This window comes from Saccostrea echinata, unplaced genomic scaffold (assembly GCF_033153115.1).
Source record: "Saccostrea echinata isolate AGI-Se365-2 ecotype Australia unplaced genomic scaffold, CSIRO_AGI_Sech_v1 ptg000034l, whole genome shotgun sequence".
NCBI lineage: Eukaryota > Metazoa > Mollusca > Bivalvia > Ostreida > Ostreidae > Saccostrea > Saccostrea echinata.
The window spans coordinates 6970907-6979932 of record NW_026889783.1 but is presented as its reverse complement, the minus strand read 5'-3'; the positions used below and the strand labels follow the sequence as shown (position 1 = coordinate 6979932).

The 9026-nt window shown below is 34.3% G+C and overlaps 1 pseudogene; it reads left to right on the top strand.

The window, feature by feature from the left end:
- The first annotated feature begins 229 nt into the window (after positions 1–229).
- Positions 230–1897, top strand: LOC133199322 (uncharacterized; annotated as a pseudogene).
- Positions 1898–9026: the final 7129 nt, after the last annotated feature.

Here is a 9026-nt window from a genome sequence, read left to right as displayed (position 1 = left end):
GAGATCATCAATTTATTTGTTCCATGACCCTTCATTTGACCTTTTCCCATATTTGGTATTGTCTTTGCATCAACTAATAAAGACTCTGAAACAGAACCACGTGATAGTCTTAACGTGAAGGGTTTTGGTATCTAAGTAACGATTTTCCAAATTTGGTAATTTTCTTAGTACTGTACCACGTGACCAATTTTTGAGATAATCGATTCATTTGTTCTATGATTAGACGAAGATGACAGAAGGAGTTCAGAATAACGAATTGGAATTAAACGCCGTTTTTCAGCAAGCCTACGACGAGGATGATTTTCAGTTGAGTCAGGCAGTTCAGATGTACGAACTAAGTCAATCTGATTTAAATGGCCAGGACTTTGGGAATTTCGATATACAGAATTGGTGTTTGGAAGCGTTTCCGGAATTAAAACGGGAAAATTTTACGGAATGGACTGAAAATACTACTACTAGATTCGGAAAACCTGTCTCGGCTACTGAGATAAGTGCACTTCAAAAAAATCAAGAAAGTAAAAACACGCGCCGTAACACTTCATGGGCAGTTAAAGTGTTCAACGACTGGAAATCTCAGCGTAACCAACAGCAACTTGATTTTAAAATCATTCCCGAAATCCTCACAAGGACATACCAAGAACTTACGTATACTTTATCATGTTTTGTGATTGAAGCCAGGCGTGCAGATGGTTCCCCCTACCCCCCGAGAACTTTATATCAAATCTGTTCCGGTATTCTACGGTACATGCGAGAGGAAGGTGTTCATGATATGAACTTTTTAGATGTCAAAGATGCCCGTTTCCACGACTTCAGGAAAACTCTAGACGCGCGAATGAAGGAGCTAGCATCCCAAGGAATAGGAGTGTCTATAAAGCAAGCGGATCGTTAACGCCGGAACAAGAAGACGTCCTGTGGGAGAAAAAATTACTGGGATCGCATACTTCAAAGAGTTACATTAACACTGTATTTTATTACAACTGCAAACTTTTTGGACTCCGTGGACTAGATGAACACCGAAAATTAGAGGTATGTCAAATCAAATGTGGCGATTCTGGTGGCATACATTGAATTTTGTGGGCGCACGTCAAAGAATTTCTCCGGAGGATTACACCAGAGAAACATTCTTGCCAAGACGATACGCCACTACTCAGAATCCGGTACACTCCGCAGTTTGATTGATGTTTATTCGTCCTACATTTCTCTGGTGGGGGAAGGATCATTCTATAGACGATCACTCCCGGGACCCGAACCACGTTTCGGAATCCAGCCTATAGGAATCAACAAGTTGGGTACCATTATCAAGACCATGTGTGCCGAGGCAGGGTTTGTGGGGAACTTTTCAAATCACTCGGGGAAACGGACCTGTGCAACGACATTGTTTCAGTCCGGTAAGCCAAGATTTAGTTAAATTGTCTTTAAAAAAAGGGAAATATTTTATGTTTGATGACGTAAAAGTATGCTAGTTATATCGTGTACGTGACTCGAATTAATAATTTCAATATTTACTTACACTATCGGTTTTGAAGAGCAACAGATCATGGAGAGAACGGGGCACCGTAGTTCAGCAGTTAGAACCTACAAAAGGCAACTCCTTGAAGTAAGTCGAGCACTGGAGCCACCCCAAAAATCCCTTAAACAGTGTGACGACGTGGAGAAGGAAAATGCCATTATTCCAAAACCGGAGGATGACGGGAAGGAAAATTCTACTATTCTACCTAAACACCTTGAACAGGATGTGCGAATTCCTATGGGAGATAAAGTTATCCGCTTCGAGAATTGCTCCGTGTCAATGTCTTTTTTTGTAAACAGTGATTTCAAACATTTGTGTGGAGAAGGAGAATGCCATTATTCCAAAACTGGAGGATGCCAGGGGGGAAAATTCCAATATTCTACCTAAACAGCTTGCACAGGATGTGCGAATTTATATAGGAGATAACGTTATCCGCTTCGAGAATTGCTCCGTGTCAATTTATTTTTTGTCAGTTTGTAATTTGTGCTTTGATTTAAACTATGTTTTCTGCTCCAGAAGAGCGGGAAATTGTCAATATTTTAGAAATGTCATCAGTTGTGTGAAATTTGCTATGTTTTGTGCTTTTTTCTTGTTTTAGTTAGTTCATTAAAATTTAGAAACGAATTTTTGTCTCATTTGCATAGCTCCTCCTACACCCTGTATCTAACCGTTGGATATCATTAGCTTTATATCACACATGTGATATTTAATATATCACCACACTTATGTTGATATGAGATATACACCATTGTGAAGATCAAAGGAAAATCTGTCGGTCATGGGATAAGAAAGAAATATGAAGCAATAAAATTCTCCCGAAATCACTTTTTTTTATCAATTTAAATCAATTCGTCAAATCTAAGCCAAAAAAGAATTTTGATAAACAAGTTTTCTTGCAAAAAATACTAGATTTTGAAGTGACCCTACTTGACATTATTGTGTTGCACTCCTGACATCTGATATGTATTTTATTTAACATTGTCTTAAAAATTATAACACACAATAACTCATTCTTAGTTTGTAAATTAGTAAGTCGTTTTGACGTTTTTTCTCATTTACGACAAGTTTTTCATACTTTCAAGACTTCAAAACATAATTACTTGCAATGTATAATGTATATATATTGTATTTAAAAATATGTGTTAAGTGATGAAAACTATTCTCTGAATTGATTGTAAAATATCTGTAATTAGTTGATAGACATAATGTTTTGAACATCAAAAAGTATCAAACATTTTTTTAATTTATTTTTTAGTCAAGATAGATGAAGATCATTGATAATTATAAAACAGTTTTGGTGCACTCCTGGCTGCAGTAAAATTAAAACCATAGAACACAAAAATTCATAAAGTGTTGGCAAATTCAAGTGGTAACAAAATTGTGCAATATTTATAGTCCAATACTTAATAATTAAACCACATGAAAGTATTTACATTTGGCTTTATATCTTGAATTATTCCCTACTTATTTAAAAAAAAAAAAAAATAGCGAAAATATATTTATTTAGAAGATAAAACACATATTATAGTAACTATGTATATTTTTCTTCACAGGATAAACACTGTAAGCAACTGATGTCAACCAGAAACATTTTACTCATCAATTTTTTCGTTATATTTATTCATATTTGATCAGCAATAATTCTAACATATTTGTTCAACATGGGAGTCTTTAAAGTAGAATTGTGAAGCGATAATGATATCAGAACTTGTTCTGTTGTTCCAGTGAAGTTGAGGTTGAATTACTTGAATTTTATAACAATTTTTCAGTGTGTTTATTTTTCACATGCATTTAAAAAATCAAAGAAACTGTCAATAATTTAGTACTAAATAATTCAAATACATGTAGACCATTATTAATTAAAGAATATTTCTTAGCATGACTAGAAGACTTTTCATCAAGAAATATGAAGATAACGAACAGTATTCAATCTCCAAAGTCCAATGAAACGATACAAATTTGGAGCAGAGCAAACACGGACCTCAAAATTTAGAGGTGGGATCAGGTTAAATGGAGGAGTGAGCATCCCCTGCCGACCGGTCACACCCGCCGTGTGCTCCTTGTCATGATCGGTAAAAAAAAACTGGAAAAATCCGTAGACAGAACAGTGTATAAGTAATGGCCTAACAATTAGTATGAAAAACATCAGTCAGCATTTGGTTGAATGATAGGGTGTATATGCTGACAAGGTCATTGTAACGACCGTAAAACTTGCGAAATGATATCCTCATATAACTTAGATCTTCAAAAAAAAATGTGTTGCACACCTGACCATAGAAATATAGATCTAAAACACAGACAGACCCTGTAATAAATAAATCTATTTGCTTAAAATGTTCTTTGTGTCTTTATTTTCCAAAATAGAATCCAGAGATTCATGTACTGATAAAAAAAATTCACACTGGAGAGCAAAACATCAAATGCTGCACTCCTGACATTATTAGGTATGCACAGATACTTGACTCTCATTTATGCTGCTTGTGATTTATATGACAATTTTAAGTTTTAAATTGTATATCAGTTATTGTTTTACACTTAGAAAATTCTTTTTTGACTTAATTGTCTTTCAGATTTTTAAAATCGGCGTTTTTTGACAACACTATATTTTTCTGTTGCATTCCAGACATGGTATTTTTTTTAACATCAGCCATGACCACAACTTGATCAAACAAAAGTTGCTACAGTCTACGTTTAAAGTGCAATACTTTGAATATTATCAGGAATGTTTTCATTTCCAACATAAATCATTATTATCTATTTCGTAGATCTTCAAAAACTATTGAATTTTCAAAATGTTGCACTCCTGATATTTTTAGCATCACTTTCAGGCATAACTTCTTTGTGACTCGAGATATCAATGAGATATTTGGCAGGTATTAAGACAATATCAAAAGACATATGCTAAGACATAGAAATCTATTCTTATTGCCTGTATTTTAGTGCAGGTTGATAAAAATGTGTTTGGTCAATTTTTTGATTCGCCCATATACAGGTGATAACGGATATTGTTATACTTTTGAAAATTGTTTCCTATATAATCCTATGCTAAAAAAAGTCTAACATTTCCAATGTTTTACTGAGCGGTCATAAAAAATTGATGTTTGACCGCAGAGCGAGATATTGGACCTGTCGATGAGATGTTGGACCGCCTACGTCACGGTGTGGGCGGGGTAAGCTGTATCTTATTTGCATTCGTTGGAGTTCGACAGAACTTTACGGAATTGACCACGTTTAAACCGCAGTGCGGGTAAACAAAATTTACATCATGTTATGTCAAAATATAAAGTAAAAGGTATAACAAACATTTATTGACAGTGTTCTCGGGCAAAATGCGTTTTGTCGACCCCTCGAACCAAACTGTTTGCCTTTGGCTTAACGGCCTTAGGCAAACAGTTTGGTTCTTGGGGCCGACAAAACGCATGTTGCCCTAGAACCCAGTCAATTAATGTATATTGCTATATAAATATGAGGATAACTGGTCATCCCGTTTGTCATATAGTTTACTTGTTAGTTTGCCATTGATATCTATATTTGGTAAACAACCAAATACGAAACAGATGTGGCACACTCTGTGGTATCTTTTATTTCGAGTTTACTAGGTGATGTCGAGTCTATATATAAATGAATACTATTGATAATTCGATATCTCTTAATGTTGAATTGAAAGCCACAGCAACAGTTTTCTTTTTCTCTTGTATAAATTTTTGAAGAAAAAAAAAATCTGCTTCAAAGAATGCTAAAACAGCTGGTTTATAAAGGAACACAATTAGTTCCCGTGGAAATTCCAATAGATTGTTTTGAATACTTGATCTCAAAATAATACATAGATATTATCAATGAGGAACTCCAGCATCATTTTTATATTAAAACTAGAGTACAGGTATGTAGAATCAGAATGTTTAACAAAGTTTTTTTTAGACAACTAATATCAAGATATGAAGGTTTCCAAGCTTCCCCCCCCCCCGAAACTTGATCTCTAAAGTCACTTATTATTTAATTTAATAAAGTTTATGTGCATACACATTAGTTAATCTAGATTTAGTTTTTTTTTTAAAAAGCGGTTTTCTTATTAAAGGACGATGCAAAGACTACGAATTAAAAAGGGTATTTAAAAATAGTTGCTCTTACAAAATGTATAAGTAGAAATGAGAATTTATATAAATTTTATCAACAAAAGCTTTCCTCGTTAATTATTTAACTTTACTTAACATCAGTAAACTGTAGTTTACAACCGTTTTTAGTTGCATAGATGGAACCACGTGTATACATAACAAATTCGATATATACACTTCGTTTTAAATATTTTTAGCTCATATTTGTGAATTTGGCGTGACATACGTAAGCATAATATCAATTTTTTGTGACTTTTTTTTAAGTTGGACAACAGTTTAGAGTCGTAAACTATAATTAACATAAGTAACTACAGTTTGGTGTTCCTGTTTTCTTATCATGAAACTATCACTGTTAATTATAGTTTATGCTCGTGAATCGCGTAAATTTATTGTATTGTTAAGAAGAATAAACTATGAATTAATCTTGTTGATTATAGTTATACACCTCAAACTTTCGTTTACATTATGTCACAGTGGCGGATCCAGGATTCTTGAAAAAGGGGGGACCGATTGGGGGTCGGAATGGGGCCAAGGAGGCGAACCCCCCCCCCCCCAGCTCTCAGGTTTTAGAAGTTTTTGGAAAAATTTTTTGACTTATTTTAGCTTTATTTTTAGGTAAAATTAATGCAATACCCAACACCAAAAATTGATATTCTAATCTTGTGTATATTTTTGGACACAATCCGCCAGTGTGTCCTAAAATAAAACAATGCTGATCAAATACAGAATTATCCGTCTGGTTTGTGTATGTGATAATGAATTTGACATTATAAGAGGGGGGAGGGTTACAGTGAATGCAATCGAAAAACATCAGTTCAGAACACACAGAAAAGAAATGTGAATGAAGGTTGATAGACGGTGTCCTAGCTCATGTCAAGTCCATCTAAGTAGTATATAGTTTGCCCGTGGGTGTCTTCATTAGAAACATCACTGACCAGTTAATTATTATTTTATTGCTTATATGTGTACCGTAAGTAGCGTTACTGCTCTTTTCAATGACAATAGGTTGGTATTTGTGATTTATGGCTCAGTTCAATCTATTCATAGCGCAAAGAACCCTGATTAATTTTTTATAAGTTATTTTCAGCTAAAGTTTTATAATTAAATCCTAAATAACAAGACTCCGAAACGTCTTGTGTGGATGTGCCATGTACATCGGCATGTGTATAATATTTACTTAAGAGAGTGGGCTTTTTGCTATACGTCCAAAACACATTTATCTATATATACTATTATTTAAGATGACTGACTAAAAATACATGCACTCAAATGCAACTTGATCAACAGATAGCTATACATTATAAACTGTATTTTGGTCCACGGACCTTTTTATTTATAATTCTTTATCTTTCTAATCAAAAAGAAAAATACGTATATCCCTAGCAAAATCTAAAGGGGATCATTTTTCTACAGGGGTCATTTTTCTTCGCGTAGGATATGCAGATTTAAGGGTAATGCCACTTTTTCTACAGGCAAAACTGTCATTCTTCGACGTCGAATAATTTCGATGTCGAAAAATGACTCCTGGCCCCGAGGTTATAAAACTTTTTGGAGTTCAAATTTGTACTCAAACTCAAACTCCGTACTCCAAATTCATACTCGTACTCCAAAGTTGAGGTTATAATGAATTATTATACTCATACTCAAACTCCAACGGAGTACATACTCAAGATTTTTCAAGTATGCTTTGAAGCATTCTCAGAGTCGTACTCAAACAAGCAAACATGGATGCTCACAGACGACAATTTCGTCAACGACTTATGTTTCAGCAACACAGGCGTCCGCGACTATATTCAAAGACAGATCAAATCCTTTGGAAGATTTAGAAAAGGATGAAATTTATGATCGCTCTCGGTTTCGTCCACAGACGATTATATTCATCCTCGGTCTTCTCCCTTACTTGTCCCGGCCAACTTACTAACCCCATATGCAGCTGATACAGTTATATTGCTACACAAGTAAGGTAAGTTGACAATAGAAAAATCGAAGTCATCACGTTTATCACAAAGTGTTGTTGTTAGATTACCTTTAACGTCTTTTTCCAGTAGAATATCCAAAATGAAACAGATGTGTCAGACTCTGTGATATCTTTTATTTCAAGTTCACTTCGATAATATATATATCGAGTCGACATATGAATGGAAGTAACTATTATCAATTTATAATACGTCGTCCATATCACTAGATGTCGAATTGAAGACCACAGCAAGTGTTTTCTTCGTCTAATTTATAAGTTTTGAATAAATTCTGCTTCATATGAATACAAAAATAGATCTGCTAATGAAGGGGCGCAATTGACACCCATGGATATTCGTCAGATTGTTGGAAGGCCTAATCTCCAAAAACTACAAAGATATTGTCAATCAGAAACTATATCAACTTCAGGGTACTTGTGTGTACAATCAGAATGTTTTTAACAAAATAATTTTGCAAATGACCAATGAAAAGATGAGTGAATTTAGAAGAAGAAAAAACCCCACCAAATCTGTTCGAACAAATATATAAGTCGCTTAGTTGTCCAAGCAAACACCCAGTTCATCTGAACAATTTAAAAACAATTTAATCTACTTTCTTCAAAGTGTATTTAATTTGTCCGAATAGAGAACTTATTTGTCCACCAAAATATCTTGTTCATCTGAAAGTTAAATGTCTTTAATTAATAAAGTATCCAAATATGAAATAGATGAAAAAGAAAGATTAAGATAACAGTTTGTAAACAATAGCGAATTTGACGTACCTACTGTCCGATTTTTATCGTGTGCTGAAAACTAGGTGAAATATGAAGAAAATGACCAGAAATCAAGCTCAAATATCCATTGGAACATTGGAGAAGAGCAAACAAAGACCTTTATAAAACATCAAAGGTGGGATCAGGTGCCATGGAGGGGTAAGCACCCCCTGTCGACCGGTCACACCCGCTGTTGCTCCTTGTCATGATCGAGCAACGGAAAACTCCGTAGACAATTCAGTGAGAAAATTGTGGTCTAACAATTTGAATTTAAAAAAAAAGGCAGTCCACAATCGACTTAACGATAGATTGTACGAGTATAATTATGCTTACAAGTCATTGTATCGATCATAAAATTTGCGAAATGTTGACAAAATAAACCTGATGATATCCTTGTATTATCAACTTATTTGTCAGTAATTCGCCTCGCTTTAGAAATTGTTCGTAAGTAGAACAAGCTCTCGCGTATCGAATCGTATGAGAGACATAAACTCCATATGGTATATAATGGTATATTGCTACATAGATAAGGGATGTTGACGATAGAAAAGTTAAAGTCACGATTATCTTTTTTTTTTTTGGGGGGGGGGGGTGCCATTAGCATTTTTCTCCAGTAAAAAATAATAAATCTTAACACATGTAATGCTCTTTTATTACATTTTAATCGTGTGTTCTT